General features: G+C 45.0%; 1 protein-coding gene across 2 annotated transcripts in view; it reads right to left on the bottom strand.

The window, feature by feature from the left end:
• Positions 1-11,672, bottom strand: part of Loxl2 (lysyl oxidase like 2) — an 83,959-nt gene extending 72,287 nt beyond the window's left edge. The window contains exon 1 of one of the 2 annotated variants that reach the window (XM_047549408.1): positions 11,526-11,672. The gene's annotated coding sequence lies outside the window, so the exon portion shown is untranslated. The remainder of the gene's footprint in view (positions 1-11,525) is intronic. The other variant, XM_047549409.1, reaches the window with a different exon arrangement.
• Positions 11,673-19,444: the final 7,772 nt, after the last annotated feature.

Genomic DNA, 19,444 nt, shown 5'->3' with positions numbered 1-19,444 from the left:
TCTGTCACTCCTTTCCTCTAGGATGTTCTACCTCACCTTGGGCCCAGAGCAATGGAGTCGATTGTTTATGGACTGAGACCTCTGAGATCATGAGCCCCAATAAACTTTTCCTCCTCTAAGTAGTTCTTTTGGGTATTAGGGTCACAGCAACACAAAAGCTGACCAAAACAGAAACTGGTACGAGGAGTGGGGCTGTGGCTGTGACTAACTTGACTACGTGGTTCCAAAGTCTTTGGAAATGGTTTGCAGGAGGAAAATTTAAGTTTATAGATGCAGACTGGAAAAGTTTTAGGATGCCATAGGCAGAGCTTAATAGTGGATTCTGGTGGGCACTCAGAAGAACACGATTTTGATAGGAATGTAGACTGTGCTCATGAGGTTTCAGAGGGAAATGAGGACTCTATTGGGAATTGGAACAGAGGTTACTCATGTTATATTCTGTCAAAAAACTTGGCTACATTTTGCTGTGTCCTGAGACTTTGTGTGAGACTGAATATAAAAGTGATGGACTAATTAAACTAGAAGAAGAAATTTCAAGGCAGTACAGCATCCAGTTAGTGGCATGGATATTGCTGGAAGATTTTAGCCAGGTTTACTATGAGAATGAGGAGCAGAAAGCAGAGCTAGAGGGTTTAAAAAACAAAACAAAACTTGCACCTTAGCCAGAAATGTGCTTGCAAAGCTGTGGCAAAGAAAGCTGTGCTTGTATAAGTCGTTAGAGCCCCTAAAGAGATGCTAAGTACTTTCCACAGAGACAATAGGAAAGATGCCTCCAGAGTATTTCAGGAATTTGCAAGACCATACCCACTACAGGCTCCAGGGTACAGAAGAGAAAATTCCTTTGAGAAGAGATCATGGGGGACCAGAAGTTGTTTCACAGTGCTGAGCTGCACAGGCACTCAGAGGCCACTGCATCTGTGATTCCAGGGGGACTGGGTATTGTGGGAGCTGACAACAGAAATTGACATCATCCAAGTTCTGCAGGAATAGGATGCTAAATTAAAGGGGTCATGGACGCTTCCCTCAAGATTTTAAAGGAAGGCCTAGGAGGCCATGAAAAATGTAGTAGGATTGGAGTCCTGCATGCTGCCCCTGAAAGGGACAAGTGTGGAACTGTGAAGGTCAAGCCAAAGGTGGAATGGAGACCCCAGAAATTAAGAGATGCCAGTATTGTGGATGATCTGCCGAGAAAAACTGCTTGCTGAGGAGAGACCAAGTGTGCTGCAACCTGCAAGGCCAAAGGGTGGGGGCTGCCCAAATCCTCTGGAAATAACATCGTTCAGGCTCGTGTCCTAGATACGGTAAGGTCTATTTGCCCAGCTGATATTTTGACCCCACCCTTTCTTTCTCCACCCCGACTCCTTCCTTTTGAATTGGAAATGTTTACTCTGTGTATGGAATATGTGTAACTTGCTTTTGATTTTTATAGGGGCTCAAGGCAAGAGTTTGCCATAAGTCTCACAGGAGACTTTGAACTTGGACTTTTGGGCAATGCTGAAACTGTTAAGACTGTGGGACTCTTAGAGGTGGACTAAATGAATTTTGCATTTTGAGGTGGACGTGAGCTTTGGGGAGTCAGAGGCAGAATGTTATGGTTTGCAGAGGCATCCCCCAAAAGCTCCTGTTAAAACAGGAATACTCAGAGGTGAAGTGATCAAATTATGAGAACTGTAATGTAATCTAACCAGTCCATGGTAGTTAGAATAGACTGACTGGGTGGTAACTGTGGGCAGGTGGGGCAGGACTGGAGGAGGATCACTGGGGACGTGCCCTGGGAAGATTCATCTTCCCTGAGGCCCCTTCCCCGCTCCCTCCCTGTCCCACACCTCTCTCTCTCTCTCCCTGCTGCTATGAGGGGAGATGCTTCCCTCTGTCACAACCTTCCCCCATGATGTTCTGCTTCACTTTGGACCCAGAGCAATGAAGCCGGTTTTCTGTGGACTGAGACCACTGAGACCATGAACCCCAATAGACTTCTCCTTCTGTAAGTTGTTATTATTGAGTATTTTGGTCACAGTGACACAAAAGCTAAAACACAGTTGTTCCTTATTCTAGAACACCATATAGCCACCTCACAAACCCCTCCTCTTTGGTTTAAGAATGTACTCACATATATACATTTTTTAAATCCCAAGAAATCTGCTAAAAAAACTACCAGAACTGATAAATGATTTCAGCCAGGTTACAGGATACAACAATCCAAAAGTGAAATTAAGAAATCAATTTATACTTACAATAGTATAAAAATAGTATAACTTATTTATACTTACAATAGTATAAAAAAAGTAGGAATAAGTTTAATAAAATAAGTGCAAAATTCATACTCTGAAAACTACAAAACTTTGTTGAAAAGAACTGGGTGGTCTAGATAAATGGCAAGACACCCCATTCAGGGACTCTAATTTTTAATGGGAATACTCCCCAAATTGATATACAGATTCAGTATAATCCTACTGGAATCTCGATCATCTTTTGACAAGCTGGTGGATTCTAAAATTCATATGGAATTATGAGGGACCCAGAATAGTCCAACAGTTCTGAAAAGGGGAGCAAAGTGAGAGGACTCAACTAAAAATCAAGGTGGAATGGTAGTGACAGGAGAGACACACAGCTCGCTGTCAGGGCTGAGAAGGCTGGAACCACCCCGTGCATGACCAAGGCGCCAGAGCATTCGAAGAAGGAATGTGGGAAGAACAGGCGACACCGGAACAACTGAGTAGCCACACGCAAGAGAGTGCTCTCCACACCACTTGCAAAAATCAATACGAAATGGATCAAAGACCCCAGGCAAAAGCTAAAACTGTAAAACTTTGAGAAGAAACCATAAGGGTAGATCTTCAGGACCTCATCAGACAACGTAAGATGCCCAAACCACAGGCAACGAAAGGAAAAACACAGAAACTGGATTTCATCGGAACTAAACCCTTTTGTGTGTCGCTCGAGGCAGAGCAGCCATGGTGACCTTGGCCAAGCATCCCCTGCACTGCTGCTGTTCTGTCGTCTGTTGCAATCATCTCCCTAAGACAGGGAGCCCTGAGATGGTGAGCACTTGTATGTTTACATTTCTGGCTCTATTTTCACCAAATAGAAGTTAAGTAAATGTGATTGGAACTGGAAAGGGAAGATACAAGCCACAGACTGGGAGATAATATTCGTAAATCATGTCTGATAAGGGTCTGGAGTCCAGAATATGTAAAAACTCCTATGATTGAACAATAAAAAGACAAGCAAACCAATTTAAAATTGGGTAAAGGCTTGGGAGTATGAGTCAGTGGTGGAGCACTTGCCTAGCAGGTGTGAGGCCCTGGGTTCCATCCCCAGTAATAAAGGAAAATAAAGGAGCAAAGAATTGAAAGACAGTATTCAAAAATCTAATGAGCACACCAATATTTGCTCAACATCATTAGTCATTAGATAAGTATAAACCAAAACCATGACAAGATCCCACTTTATACCATGAGGATGACTACAATCTTCATCTTCTTCTTTTTTTAAGTAGAAAGTGTCAAGTGTTGGCAAAGATGCGGAGACATTAGAACCCTCATGATTACTGGTGGGAATTTATAATTATGCAATCACAGTGAAAACTAGTTTGGTGGTCCCTCAAAACATCAAGCATAGAATTACCATGTGAACCACACTTCCAAATGTTTGTACAAGTTCAAACAAAACGTGTATGAGAACATTCACAGCTGTATTGTTCATAAGAGTCAAAAGGTGTACACAGCCTAAATGTCCCTCAACAATGATTGGATAAACAAAATGTGGTATAACACATTGAAATATTATTTGGCCATAAAAAATAAAGAACTAACACATGATACAACATGGATGAAGTTTGAAAACATTAGGTGAGGTGAAATAATCCAAACGAAAGACCCAAATATTATATGATTCCCTTTGTGTGAAATAACCAGAATCAGCCATACAGAGATGGAAAGTAGCTTGTAGATGTTCAGCGGTGGGTGGGTGATGGATAAGGCTGATGCCTAGGGGCACAGACTTCTCTTCCTGTTGATGTAAATGTTATAAAACTGGCAGCGGTGATGTTTGCACAGACCCATGAATATATTAAACTCCACTGATGCAAACACTTTCTATGGGTAAATTGTGTGGTAAATGAATTACATCTCAATGAATCCAGTAAGTCAGTATCTACCTAAATGACAGTTTAGTCATATCTATTAAGTATCTGCTACATGGTAAACACTGCACTGGGCACTGGGAATTCAAAAACGAATCTGATACATTCTGAGGAATTCACAGCATTTTATGAGAGTTAATAAGAGAAATAAATGCAAAGCCCAGAGAGAACTGATAAGGCAGCGATCTAACGGGGGAAGAGTAACAGGGAGAGTTCCAGGCAGCTGACCCTTGCGCAGGTGTTGGAGAAGAGGAAGAGTTTGATTGGCAGGTGTGGGGGGGAGGGGCGAAAATCGTCGGAAATAACACAGGTGTTCTGGGAATTCAGAACTGCAAGATGAATCGGGGCAGGCCCAGGAAGTGGCCATGGTGAGAGGAGGAAAGGGTGAGGCTAGACCGGTAAGTGAAAGGCCATGGGGAACCTTGGATGTCACGCTGAGAAAGATGAGGTTCCCCTCAAGGGGTGGGGAGGCAAGGGAGGGTCGCAGGAGGGGGGTGTGAGCTGATCTGTAATCTAGAGCCTGGTCCCTGAACTTCCACTGGGAACCAAATTGGCAAATAAAGGTGATGGGGACACAGCCACACGTGTCCCTTTTCATGCCATCTGCCTCCACACTAAAATGGAGCCCGTACGTAGCTGCTACTGGGACCATATGGCCCATGGAGTGTGGAATGTCTGCTATCTCGTTCCTTACAGGAGATTACTGCGTCCTGCTCTAGGAGGATCACCGGGCTGTTACAGTGGATGGTTTGCGTGGGTTAAGACCAAGGAAGGGGAGCCAGGTAGAGGACTGCCCCAACTCTCCAGAAAACAGCGCGGGGTGCTGCCATGACGACATGACGTTGGGGCGATGGATAACCCAAAGAGGTGGAGAGATGGGCAGGGCTCTGTGCGCAGCAGGAAAGAAAAAAGACCCTGGGGAGTAAGAGTTTAAGAAAGTCTCAAGTGCCGCTGAAAAGGATCAGGGACCCCACAGGGTTTCACTGATGTCCGAAATGTATTTGTTTCTTCTTGGCCACTAGCAGTGGCTGTGCGTGGCCTTTAGCAGGCTGCGAGCGTGTGGATCCCAGGCAGTTTCAAGGTGTTTAGAGAATCATCGTGGACTTGGCTGTGGCACCCAAGAGCATAGTACTGCAACTCCAAAGAGCTTGCAGGGATTCTCTCTTACCTGGTGCTGCCACAATCCCGGCTCCCTGGTGCTTAGACTGGCTCCTTGTCAGGCTGCTGTTGGCACTGGGCACTTGGCTGCAGCATCAGAATATTACTCTTGGCTGTGGATTCATTTTTAAATGCACGTGTCAAATATCACACCTTGTTCTTTTTTTTTTTTTTTTTTTTTTTTGGTCTCCTAAGGTGACTGACAGGGCTGACAGGGTGTCTGGCAGTAAGGAATCACCAATACATCCTTTTAGTTAAAAAAAAAAAAAAAAAAAAAAAAAGCAGAAAGACGAGGTGAGAAGGAAAAGAGGAAGGAAGGAAAGTGAAGCAGGAAGGCAGGACATGGCCAGAGAATTCCCTCTGGGGGCTTATGAGCCGTGCTGTAGCAGAAGCTGACATGTGAACAGGAGTTCTCCAGGTGGATTTGAACCCCCTCCTCGCCATGGGGCCCTTGAAGAATGTGAACTAGTGTGATAGCTGAAGTCAGCTACGACTACAAGTCCCACATATGTCCAACTTCCTTCCCTGGATATTTTAAGGAAAGAAGTTGCATAAATCTCACAACTATTCTGCTGGTCTTCTATATTGCAAACTGTAGTTTTTCAAACATCTCTTCCAAACTTCTCATGGTAGAGAAAATGAACATCCAATCCAAGACTTAAATTGTAGCTGAAACAGTTGGATATGGGCGGGAAAAGTCTTGGAACCTCCTGGTTTTCCCCTTAAATTCCTGCACTCCTGTAATGTTCTGTTCCTGACTCAGGTGGCAGTTACAATGGCATGTTCACTTTGCATCCATGTAGATATCTGTACACCAATGTTCACAGCAGCGTTATTCCCAACAAAAGGGGGAATGACCTCCATTAATGGATGAATGGGTAAATTAAATGTGGTACATATGGACAACGGAATACTATTCAGACTTTAAAAGAAAGGAAATTTCATGCTACAACATGGAAGAAACTTGAAGACACTGCCCAAAGTAAAATAAGTCATCACAAAAGGACAAACATTGTGTGACTGCACTTATTATGAGGGTGTCAAAACTCACAGAGACAGGAAGTTGAATGGTGGGTGCCAAGGGTGGGATGGGGAAATAGAAAGTTAGTGTTTAAGGGTTACAGAGTGTTTGTTTTGGAAGATGGTAAAGTTCTGAAGATGGACAGTGGTGATAGCAGTCTATTACTTTGAATGTGTGTAATGCTACCAAACAATACAATGAAAAATGGTTAAAATGGTGAGTTTTATAGTATGCATATTTACCATGATAAAAACAAAGGCAATGAAAAAATTCATCTAGGTATATAATTAGAATTTTTTACCTATATATGGGTATATATATTTGGGTTATATATATATTTACATATATATATATGTATGTATATATATATATATATATAAAACCTATATATGCTATTCTTGGAAAAATATATGGTAGATTTTTGAAATGTAATTCAATTTTATATTTGTATGGAGAAGTTTTAGAAAGATATTTAGAAAAAAAAAGTCCTTCCTCTTACATCTTTGAGTCATGCAGGCCCTCTAAAAATTGTGCTCTGTTCAGCCAGATCCACCAATGGTATATCAGGAAGGCTGGTGGAGAAATTCATGGATCAAGCTCAAGGACATTACAAAGAAACTGAAAATGACGCTGTTCATGAGTCATCAACATAAGTTATCCTCTCATCAAGTATATACTTTATGGGCAAATAGCATTATTTTTGCAGAAGTTATACATTATGCTGGCAACATATTAAGGAGCACATGTGGGAACTATTGCCACAAGACATACATAGGAGCAGCTGTATGTGCTTGTCTGACATGATTTCTGGCAATGAAAAAACTAAAGAGAAAACACATTGCTATTTGCACGTAATAGTATATAGCTGTCCTCTGGTATGGGTGGGAGATTGTTTCTAGGTTCCCCCTCAAACACCCAAATCTACAGATACTAAAGTCCCTTGTACAAAATGGCACAGTATTTGCACATAAGCTATTTGGTGCTCCTGTGTAGTTTAAATCATCTCTAGACTCCTTTGAATACCTAATACAATGCCTACACATCACTTCATTCATATGGATTCTGCATAGTATTCAGCACATGGCAAAATGAGGTTTTGGTTTTGGAAACTTTCCAGTATTGAAAAAAATATATATTTTCAATCCACGGTTGGTTGAATCTGCAAAAGCAGAACTCACAGAGGGCCAACTATATTCAAATATAATTCTAAAGTGAAGAAATCCAAATCCTGGGATGAGAAGAACTGATCAGCCGTGATCCTAATTACACCCTCATTGTCTGCTAAGTTCATTCTTGCTCTAACATCCTTATTTCCCAAACACAATTTTCCTGGTAAAACTGCTTTGTCAAGGGATGTGTGAAATATTCTTTAAAACTCTGGATAGATATCTAAACTGTCACTATTGTGCTTTATAATCTCCAGCAAGTGACTGTTCTGCAAAGGCAGTCCTGGTGCCTAGAGACTTCTCTGACAGTGTGTGAGAAACCAGCCAACACACAGGTTGTCTTCCCCGCTGAGCACACACCACATTCAAGAATTACTAGGATGAGAAATTTCTGAAGACTTGCTTCAATTTAGACAAGACCGACGACTAAGATTTGTTGGGTACTACAGCTGCTACTGCACCCCAGCCGTATCTGCTTGGCTCTTCCTTTCCTAGTCCACAATTGCTGATCTTGCTGGTTCTATGGCCTTAGAGCCAGGTGGGCTCCAGCCACTTCATCTGAGGCTGCGTGGTCCACTGGGGTGTGACTGTCACACAGACTGACCACATGGTGATTACAAGCTGCTCTTCTAAAGCCAGGAGCTCATAGGAGTGGGAAGGATCCCTCCTAAGACTCCCAAAACTATAAGATGAAGAAAGCAATGATGTTCTTGCAATGTGAAATCATCTAGAAATTTACCCCCAAGACAACAATCTATTAGCTAAAGGGGAAGAGCATTTATGGCTGCTGGAAAACGGTGTGCCTAAAGGTTAACATTCTGCCTCTTTTGAGTTCCTTCAGTTGGATGATGGGATTGGATCCTTCCATTTCTTTGCTCTCAACTGGTTCTGTTATGGAAGGTCTGTTTATTCCCTGTCTATTTTGGTACAATGAACATAACAGTAGATGGTGTAGGAGTCCAGCAACCAGAGCTTCCTTTTTTCACATTGTCTGCCAAGGAAGGAGGATTCCAACTCACAAGTTTCATTAATAAGATATAAAAAAATCTTATCACCCCATTTCAAAAGCAAATAAACCTAAGTAATAAAGATGCTAAAAGCAAGATGTTCTGGTGCTGCAGATCCTCACAAGACAAAGGCAGAACAAAGTTGTTCATAAACTAAGCTGTATCTCTGCTCTGCTTCCCTGTCACAGAAGTTAGGTGCTCAGTGTGAAGATGGCAGCTGCCAAAGTTCCCAAGCAATGCTCATGGCAGGGTGACTGTTCTCTACCAAATTCCTTACTGGGGCCTTTGTTTCTTCCAGGAAGTCCAGCTGCAGTCATTTTGCTCATCCTACTTTTAGACCAAGAAGCCAGAGAATGAGAAAGGACGAGACTACCTAACTCAGAGGCCTCCGCCCTCCATCCCAGAGCCCTTGATGGGCAAGCTGCTTTCTTAAGAGTTGCCCAGTAAGTTTGGAAACAAACTCAGGTGTCTTGATTCTGCAGCTCATTTATCTCAAGCACCAAATGGCCAATTATTAAATAGTTACAAGGGATTTCTGACCACGTGTATACAGGAAGTGATATGCCCAGTGAAGCCCAAGGCAAGGCAGAGTCTTTAGGAAGCCACTGATATATTCCATGAGCAGGAAGACCTGAAGGGTTGCTGCCCAGAAGTGAGGCGGGTCAGCCAGGTGCAGGCTTCGCTGGTGGTACCATCTGGACCACTTATCTGTTTTCAAGTTTCATTAGTGTAAAATGAATTTAATAACTTCAGTGGGAAGTTGCAAGAAGCAAACAACAACGTGGATAGGAAAGTGATTTGAAAGAAATAATGTACAATAGGAATGTAACAAATTATATGAATCAACAGAACTCAGAGCAACCACAAAACAACATTTGGGGTAAAATTTTTAACCTAGACTTGATAACAGGTGATGGATGCCAAAGAATGTTCACGCATTTTCTTAGGTATAATAATGACACCATAGACATTTAATGTCTTTAGAGATCATACTGAATTACATAGGGATGAAATATCCTGATGTTGGGTATTTACTTTAAAGTACTTCAATGAAAAAAGAGAAAAGGGCACAGATTTGTGTGCGACAAAAATGCTGACAACTGCCGAAGCTCAGTGAGGAGTATATGGGGGTCCACTCTCCCCTCCTCTCTATTTCAGTGCATATTTGAAATTTTTCAGAATCAAAAAGCATTTAAATAAACAATGCAGAATTTTCTGGGACATTAGTCAGCTTTCTGATTGTCACGTCCAGAGCACAGAAAATCTGTTTCCTCCACAAGGCCCTTTCAAATTGGTCATCCAGAGGTCAGAGGGCAAGGACTTGGGAAGAGGCCAGGAGAGGCCAGGCAAGGAGCCCAGCTGCAGAGGAGATTAAAGTGTCCTCACAGAATCTCCTGTCTGGGAAGCATCAAAATGTCAGGCAATGTGTAAGGGTAGTGCATGGCTCACCTTAGCAACTGAGTTTCATATTTAGTTTTTGCCCCCAAGACACTTTTTAACACGGTCAGAGGGGATAAGCAAATGCTTACACATACACAGACCACTGAGACCCAACCTCCTTGGGGAGAGCTACCAGGCACCCACAGGATGCATGCATTTTTGTCATGGTTTTGATGGACATCTCAGGGGCTACTGTGTAGAAGGGGAAAGGGCACAAAGCAGGCAAGGAGATTAAAACTGTATCCAAGGCAGGGTCGGGTGAGTCAGGCATTCATCTGGGAACTGACCAGAGTAGTGAACTCTTGTCTTCCAGTCTAAGCCCCATTCCTGGTCATTAAGTACAAGACACCAGAAATAACCAAATGGATTTCCAAGAAGAGGACAAAAAGACTTTGGGGCTCTGGGTCAGACAGGGTAGCACTGGTGTAAGGGAGAGCCCTGGAAAAAGGGTTGTGGGTTCGAGCCCACACTGACCAACCCAGTGGCATTGAGCTTCAGTACTTTTCCTTCTCTGCAAAAGTAATGATTGGGCCGATTTTACCTCCTCGGCTGCAAGATTTGGGGGCATGTTTCTGGCTGTCATGAATCTCCCCTCTCATCAGGACTTAAGGTTTCCTAAGTATACAGAGTAACTCAGTCCCCTTCCCATCCCCGCCCCCCACCTTGCCCTCTACACCACTGCGACACCTCGGGCAAGGAGCTACACCTGAGGGTTCCCAGATTTTGACAAGGGGGGGGGCGGGGGTCAAAGCGCCCACGTGAACGTCGTAGGCATAGGGGACCGCGGGACTAGTGGCATCAGATGGGGATTCGCCCTAGCCCGGGGTGATTTCGCACGCACAACAGGGATTCGCTGGTCTCTCGGTGATAAGAGCGGGAAAGGTTCCTTGTCCCCAGGCGAGCCAGGGGAGGGACCTCGACGTGTTTCCCTGGCGTGCGGACTGCACCTCTCCTCCGGCGCGGCTCGGGCTGCTCGGGCTGCTCTGGCGCTCGCCTTTCGCGCACCGCGAAGAAACCCCAGTTCAGGCCGTGCGCTCTGGAGCTCTGGGCGCAGCCCCAGTGGTTCCCAGCCCCACACCGTCTCATCGCCGTGCACACAAGCCCAAACCCACCGCTCCGGGCCACCCCTGCGTGGCCCCTGCCCTCCCATCCCTGAGAGCGCTCCACATCTCAAAAGTCAAAACTCCGGTCCCGGTCACGGTCCCCAACGCCCCTGGCCCAGGCTGCACCCTCCCAGGCAGCCAGCGCGCACCGAGGCTCAGCAGGCTGTGTCCTGCGGGGCCACAGGCGCTCGGGGCTAGCAGGGAGCCGAGCTCCGGGGCGCGCCAGCCGCAGCGCCTCCCGCGGGCCTGGCGAGGTGGGGCTGCTGGGCGGGGCCCCGGCGTCGGAGGGGACTCGCCGGCCCGCACGTCCTCGCGCGCTCGGCGCAAGGAACCTTCGCTCAGCGGGTGCCCGCCGCTCGGGTCCCAGGAATCCGGACGTGGGCCGAGGGGCGGCCGAGTGGGGAGCCGAGCCCGGAGACCCCCGGGGACGCTCCCGCTTTCCCGCGATCCGCCGTGGGGAGGGCGGCGCGGGACGCGCGCTCTTACTTGGCAGCAGGGGTCCGCTGTGGCCGGGCCGGGACTGGGCTCTCCACGGTGGCCCCTCTCCGCTCCCGTCGCCGCAGCTGCAAGCAGTTCTCCGGCCGCTCGGAGAGGGGGAAGGCGAGCCCAGCCGGGAAGCCGCGCGCCGGAGTCGCCGCTCTGCTCTTTCCCCCGTACTTTTAAGCCAAATCGGGCGGCAAACCCCTCCCCGGACCCACCCCTTGGCTGACGGCGGTCGCGGCCACAGGCCGGGCCTCCAGCCCCCTTTGTTGTAATTCGAGAGCGGCCACTCCCGGGCCAGAGGGGCTCTGCGGGGGAGGCTGCGCGCCAGCCAGCGGGGCAGCCCTTCCCCGGCTCTTCGCGCCCAGGTTTCCGGAGTCCGAGAAGCCGGCGGGAAGAGGGTGCACTTTTCCGGCAGGGGAGACTCCCCATCCCGACCCCACAATGCTCCCGAATTTAACCCTTCGATGTCCTCATTAACCAGTAGCATTAGGGAGGGTACCCGATTCAGCTCCATAACCGAAAACCCTAGCCCTCCCTGGCACGTAGTAGACACTCAATTAAAAATAAAAATAAAAAAGGCATGAAAAAGATCAGAAATTTTCATCCGTCCTTCTTGGGTTTCACTTCCCTTCACCTGTAAGTGGAAAGTTTCTGAACATGAAAACGAACTGCCCCCCTTCTGCCAGCAGGTCACATCTGTGTCTTGGCCTAGTCTCTCTTCTCTGGGGACCAGTTTTCTCCTTTGTAAATTAAAGGCTTTGGATCCTGTGACCTCTAAGTTCCTCCCCGCGCACACCTCCCCTCCCCCATGCGGGCCGCAGATTAACAAGCCCTGCGCTCCGGGGTCTGAGGAGAAACAGCTGGGCGGTGGACGGGGTGCAGAAGGAGGTAACATGCCTGGCTCTGAGGATTACAGGGGGCGGGGTCATGAGGCCAGCGAGACCCCTCTGCAGATGCCGGTCCAGCAAGAGCAAGGCCCGGCGGGTGGAAGCAGCCAGCTCTGAACAAGGGACAGTAGAGGTCCTCTGTGCACAAGGAAACTGCCAGCTCCTCTAGGACAGACACCCACCTTAAGGGTGGCAGACCTCGTGGGGCTCCTCTTCACTCTGCCCTAGGCCGAGCTCCACACCCACAGTGACAGGAGATGACCACCAAGCCTTCCCACAGCCAGGCTTCTCTCCTCGTCATGGGATGGTAAATCCACTGGTCACCAGGACCTTTCCTCCTTGGCCTCTGGACATTCCCATGACCATGGCTAACCCCAAACTTGGTACCCCAGCTCACAGCCCACTCCAACCCTGAGAGAGCTCAGAGGCAAAAATGGGGGCTTCTCAGACCCCTCAAGGCTTGAATTAGCCGGGGGTCTGGCAGGCAGAGGAAGGGGAGGAGAGAGAGGGAGGTGAGGGTATAAGAAGCCAGGGGGAGGCATGTTGGTGTGTGGTAGTGGATACAAGAAACTATGACAGAATTATGTAGAACATAATACACCCAATACAATTTCAATTGAAAATTAAACAAAACCAAACCGCAACGGCTCCAGGGCCCTCAGAATGCAATCCAAACTCCGCGGTACAGGTGACAAAATGATGTGGTCATTTCCAACATACCTGTCTTTCACCACACAAACTCCCTTCTATTCACCTTTCTTACTGTTCTCTAGTGCCTGCTGTTTCATACCCCAGGGCCTTTGAACATACCATTGCCTTGTTGGTTGTCTGCCTAGCAACCCCTAGTTCTTTGAGATGTCCCTCAACTATCACTGTCAACACTTTATACAGTGCCTGCACACAGCAGGTGCTCAATAAATGCTGGTGGAACTGAGCTTTCCTCTCCCTCTCCCCTTTCTTCCATCCCTCCACGACCAGTCCAAACTCTCTTGCTAAAGCATTAACTAATAAGATAAAAAATGAAAGGAAACTAACTTTGATAACTATTTTGTCTTGTTCTGAAGAAAAGCAAACTTCTTGTGAAATAATCAGAACATATGAAATCATAGTGATTGCTGCATCAAATGGTTCATTCATGAGATACAAAATGATGTTTTGATATATGGATACATTGTTTAATTACCAACTCATCTCCATCACCTTAAACATCTTTCATTACTTTGTGGTGGGAACATTCAAAATCCCATCTTCTCTTTTGAAACATACAACAAGTATCTAGTTTAGAGAACTAGAGTCACACTACCGTGCAACAGAATGCAAGAACGTGTTCCTCTAGCCTAACTCTAGCACTGTGCCCACTGACCACCCCCTCTCTCCTTTCCCCTGTCCTCTGTGGCCTCTGGTAACCACTGTTCTATGCTCAGTTTCTGGAGATGACATTTTTATGTTCTGCACATGAGTGAGCTGATGTGGTATTTGTCTTTCTGAGCCTCACTTATTTCACTTAGCACAGTGTCCTCCAGGTTCTTGCATGTTGTCACAAATAACAAGATCACATTGTGTGTGTGTGTGTGTGTGTGTGTGTGGTTGTTAAGAAATGTCCCCCCAAAAGATGATGTTTTGAAAGCATGATCCCCAGTGCAGGAAGGTTCAGGTGGGGTTTTAGGCAATAATGAGAACTGTAACCTCATCAGTGGATTCATCCATTTGATGGATAAATAATTTGAAGAGACTACTGAACGGTAACTGTTGACCGGATGGATGGTAACTGGGATGTGACTAAAGGTAGCAGGTCACTGATGTTATGCTCTTGGATAATAAATCTTGTCCCTGGCTCCTTGAGCACGTATACTCATTCATTCCTCTCTCTCTCTCTCTCTCTCGCTCTCGCGCGCGCTCTCTCTCTCTCTCTCTCTGTCTCTCTCTCCCCCCCCCCTCTATCTCTTTCTCTCTCTCTGTCTCTCTCTCTCTCCCCTTTCTGGCTGCCATGAGCTGAAATGCCTTCCTCCTCTATGCCCTTCCACCATGATGTTCTGCTTTACCTCAGTCCAGAGTAATGGGATTGATCAACGGTGGACTGAGACTTGTGGAATCTGAGCCCCAAATAAACATATTTTCCTCTAAGCTATTCTCGTCAGGTCTTTTGTCACAGTGATGAAAAGCTGACTAACACAGCGGTTCTACTATGTACCACATTTTCTCTATGCATTCATCTGCTGGTGGACACTTAGGTTGATGGCATATTTTGGCTATTGGGAATAGTGCCGCAGTAAAGATGGTAGCACAGATGTCTCTTCAACATGCTGATTTCATTTCCTTTGGATCTATACACAGTAGTGGGACTGCTGGATCATATGGTAGTTCTGCTTTTAATTTTTGGAGGAATATCCCTACTGTTTTCCAAAGTGACTATACTAATTTCCATTCCCACCCAACAGTGTGAATGCACAGGTTGTTTGGGGCAATATGGGATATTAGTATTTGTAATAATAATTCTTCCAATTCATGAATATAGGATATCTTTCTGTTATTTATGTTCTCTTTCTTTCATCAATATATTATACTTTGGGTGTAGAGTTCCACAACCTCCTAATTAAATGCATTCCTAAGTATTTTATTTATTTTTGCTGCTATTGTAAATGGAATTGTTTTCTTGATTTCTGTTTCAGTTAGTTTGCGATTGGCATGTAGAAATGATACTGATTCTTGTATGTTGACTTTGCCTCCTATAATTTTACTGAATTGATTTATTAGTTATAACAGGTTTTTGGTGGAGTCATTGGGGCTTCCTATACACAAGATCAGCTGCGGGCAATTTAATGCCTTTGTGTCCAATTCGTTTCTTTTAATGCCTTTTGTTTCTTTCTCTCACCCAATTGCCCTGGTGAGAACCTTCCATGACTGTGTTGAATAGAAGCAATGAAGGCAGCTATCCCAGGTTTAAAGGAAAAGTTCTTTTCCCTGTTCAGTGTGGTCTTGGCTGTGGATTAGTTGTACATGTCTTCATTGTGTTAAGCTACATTCATTCTATGCCTAATTTGTTGAAAGTTTCTATCATGAAGGATTTTTGGATTGAATCACATGGGGTTTATTGCATATTGAAATGATCGTATGGTTTTTATTCTTCACTCTGCTAATGTAAGGTACCATGTTTATTGATTTGCATATGTCCAACCATCCTTGCATCTTTGGAGTGAATCACAAATGGTGATGGCAAATGATCTTTTAAATGTGCTGTTGGCTAGTATTTTGTTGAGTTTTTTTCTGTCTATATCCATCAAGGATACTGACCTATAGTTTTCTTATTCTGTTGTGCCCTTGTCTGGTTTCAGGATCTGGGTTTTTCTGGCCTTGTAGAATGAGTTTGGAAGGAGTTCTCTTTGATTTTCAGGGATAGTCAAGTGAATAGAGAAGTGTTGGTGTCAGTTCTTTAAACTTTTGGTTGGATTCAGCAGTGAAGCCCTCGGGTCCTGGGCTTTTACTTGATGGACATTTTTGCTTAGTGGTTCAGTTTTCTGTTGTTATTGATCTGTTATTGATCTGATTTTAATTCTTCATAGTTCAATCTTGGTAAGTTGAGTCTAAGAACTTATTTCTTCTTATTACCCAATTTGTTGACATATAATAATTCATTGGAACCTCTTACTAAACTTTGTATTTCTGTGGTATCAGTTGTTTCATTTTTCATTGCTGATTTTATTTGAGTCTTTTCTCTCTTAGTCTGACTAAAAATTTATCAATTTTGTTTATCTTCTCAAAAAAAAAACCCAAACCTTCTTTTTATTCTTTGTTTTTCTTTAGACTCTAATTCATTTACTTCTGCTCTTTTATTATTTTCTTTCTTCTTAAATTAAATTTCCACGTGTTTGTAAAGTCTGAACATCTTCCTATTATTGATTTCTAGAACTTGGGAGGTCTTCTTCCTTTCCTTCACTTTCCTTCAGCATGTGTCCTTACAGGTGAAGTGAGTTTCTTGTGAGACAGCGTATAGCTGGGATTTGTTTTCTTATCTATTTGACCACCTAACAGCTTTTAGCTGGAAAATTTAATCAGTTTACATTCAGTGTAAACACGGATTGGTGAGGACTTATTATTGCCATTTTGTTATTTGTTTTCTAGTTGATTTGTATATCCCTTCTTCATTTCTTCCTCTCTTATTGTCTTTGTGGTTAAATGATTTTTCTCTAGTACCATGCATTGATTCTTGCTTTTTATTTTTAATGTGTCACAGGTTTTTGCTCTGTGGTAACTATAAGGCTTACAAAAAACATCTTATAATATTAAGCAGATAATAAGTAAATTTTGATTGCATTTAAAAACCCTCCACACTTTAACTCCTTTCCTGACCACATTTTGAAATTTTGAGGCAATAGCTCACATAATTTGTTTTGTTGTCCTTAACAATTTATTGTAGCTATTATTATTTTAATAATTTAACCTAAATTACTACAGACAAAAGGGGTTTACAACCCATATTACCATATTAGAGTATTCTGAATTTGATTTTATACTTACTTTTCCCAGTGAGTTTTATGCCTTCTGATGTTCTCCTGCTTCTCACTAACATCCTTTTCTTTCACCTTGAAGGACTCCCTTTAGCTTTTCTTTTAAGGCAGGCCAGGTGGTGATGAACTCCCTCAGCTTTTATTTGTCTGTGAGTTTTTATCTCCCCTCCCTCCCTCCCTCCCTCCCTTCCTTCCTTCCTTCTTTCCTTCCTTCCTTCCTGGGATTGAACCCAGGGGCACTTTACCACTGAGCTACATCCACAGCCCTTTTTATTTTTATTTTGAGACAGGATCTCACTAAGTTGCTGAGGCTGGCCTTTAACTCAGGTCCTCCTGCCTCAGCCTCTATAGCTGCTGGGATTATAGATGTATGCCACCACACCTGGCTTTTATCTCTCTGAAGAACAGTTTGGCTGGTTGTAGTATTTTGGGTTGGCATTTTAATCTTTCAGTCTTTTGAATTTATCATCCCACTTCTCCTGGCTGGTATGGTTTCTGCTGAGAATCTGCTACTAGACATATTGATGTCCTTTTTGATGTTATTTTCTTCTTTTCTCTTGCTACTTTAAAGGTCCTTTCTTTGTCTTTGACAATTGGTTAGTAATATGCCTTCAAGAACTCTTATTTGGATTGAATCTTGTTGGTCACTATTAATCTTCATGTGTCTAGATATTTATATCTTTTGCCACATTTGGAAAGTTCTCTTCTATGATTTCTTCAACTAAGCTTTCTACTTCTCTGCTTTTGTATGGGAAATCTGACCAGAGCCTAGACACCTTGCCCGGAAGCCCAGATGGGGATGCCTCCCAGCAGATCCCTGCACAGGCCTGACTACAGATACGTGAGGGTTAGAACTGAGACTGGGCTCCGTGGGAATTTGTTGAGAAACAGAGGCCTTAAGCCTCTGGTAACGTGAATGGGCATAGGTCTCTCAACAGTTCCCTGTCCAAGTGAGACGGTTCTCCAAGTGCTGTGAGAGGGGCTGGAGCCATGACTGGGCCCTCTAGGGAGCGACTGTCGTGGAGGTTCAGATGTACTCCGAGAGTGTAAGATGTGGGAAATCCTTCCTCTGGGTTCTTGTCCCAAGCTGGGACTACCAGAAAGGGGGCGGAAGCTGAGCCAAAGGTCAGCTTTCAGGCCCACTGCCAACATAGATGTTGATGGACAGACAAACCCCTCTAATGAGACAATAGGATGTGCCCCTGACTCCTTTTGGACCCTTTGGGAGATGGTTTGAGTTGCAGCTCAAAGCCCAACAGGGCTCTCGCCACACCCCTCAGGGAGCAGGACTGTTTCCTGGCTTGAGCCCAGAGACACAATCAGTGGGCCTGCCCCTGGATGTGGGTCTGCACTCTTAACAGTCTCCCTAGGTCTTTGGCTCCAGCAGGGTTCCACAGCTCCAGCCATAATCCTGAGACTCCCACAAAGTGATTTTTGCTTGTGGATGGGTGCAGATTATTTCCAGAGGATATGAGCAGGTGGCATCTCTTGCACTATCTTGCTGGTGTTGGTAAACACTTAATAGCTCAGATTATTTCCCTCAGGATATTTTCCCCACCAATTTATAGATACAGTTTCCATATCATGATTTCTGATCACGTTATGTTATGCTGGTTTTCAATGTCATTTTTAGTGGTTCTAGATTATTTCCGTGTCTATTACCATGTCATGGGGACATTTCTCCATTGTTGAACTTAAGTTGTTGACAACATTTTACTAGTATCAATTACACCACTACAAGTATCCTTCTGAAAGTAATGTTTACCAGCAGCTCAGTGTGGTTCTTGTTAGTTGTTACAATTGAGAAAGCTGAGGCCCAGAGAAGTGACGTGATTACTCCAGAGCCTCAGAGCTGGTGAGTGGTCAGGTTGGGATAATTAAAGGGCTCCCAATTCACCTGCCAGTAATAAGTGCCCCACACTGGAGGGCCCTCTCAGCAAGCCAATCTATACTTCACCCTGCCCCTTCTTCCAAGAGAAAATGAGCATTTGAAGCTTGCACGTAGTAATTTCTTGATGTACTTTGTGTTGAACTGAAATCAAGAGAAGTCGCACTACTTCAGAATGGCAGTAGATGCTTGTTCTAGATGAAACAGAATGATAGGATGCTGGATTTTAGTCTGGGTGTCCCACCCTCCATCTTTGCCCCAGGTCCTGTACTGCTGCAAAGGCAGCGCCAGACAAGGGACTCAGAGCATGCTTGAGTAGTCAGAGGAACTGGGTTCAAATCCTGGCTCCACCATTTCCTGTCTTGGAGAGGTGACACTTTCCCTCAGTTGCCTTTATCGGTAAGGAGCATCTCAAAATTCTCCTGGGGGCCAAGGAGCTGAATGCACATGCACATAGGGTCCTAGGACAGTCCCCAGCCTGTGCTCCTTGCACAGTACAGGTGTGCTGTTGCCACACCTGCTCCTGAGAAGCAGGAAGGAAGCCTCTGGGGAGGAGAGCACAGTGGAGCTCCTCCTTCCTCACCCCCGCAGACTCCACTCATGGGGGAGGGAAGGCACCTCCTGTCCCACTACCCTACTGTC

The sequence above is a fragment of the Sciurus carolinensis genome, chromosome 4 (assembly GCF_902686445.1).
Source record: "Sciurus carolinensis chromosome 4, mSciCar1.2, whole genome shotgun sequence".
Lineage (NCBI taxonomy): Eukaryota > Metazoa > Chordata > Mammalia > Rodentia > Sciuridae > Sciurus > Sciurus carolinensis.
This window is presented reverse-complemented; position numbering and strand designations above follow the sequence as displayed.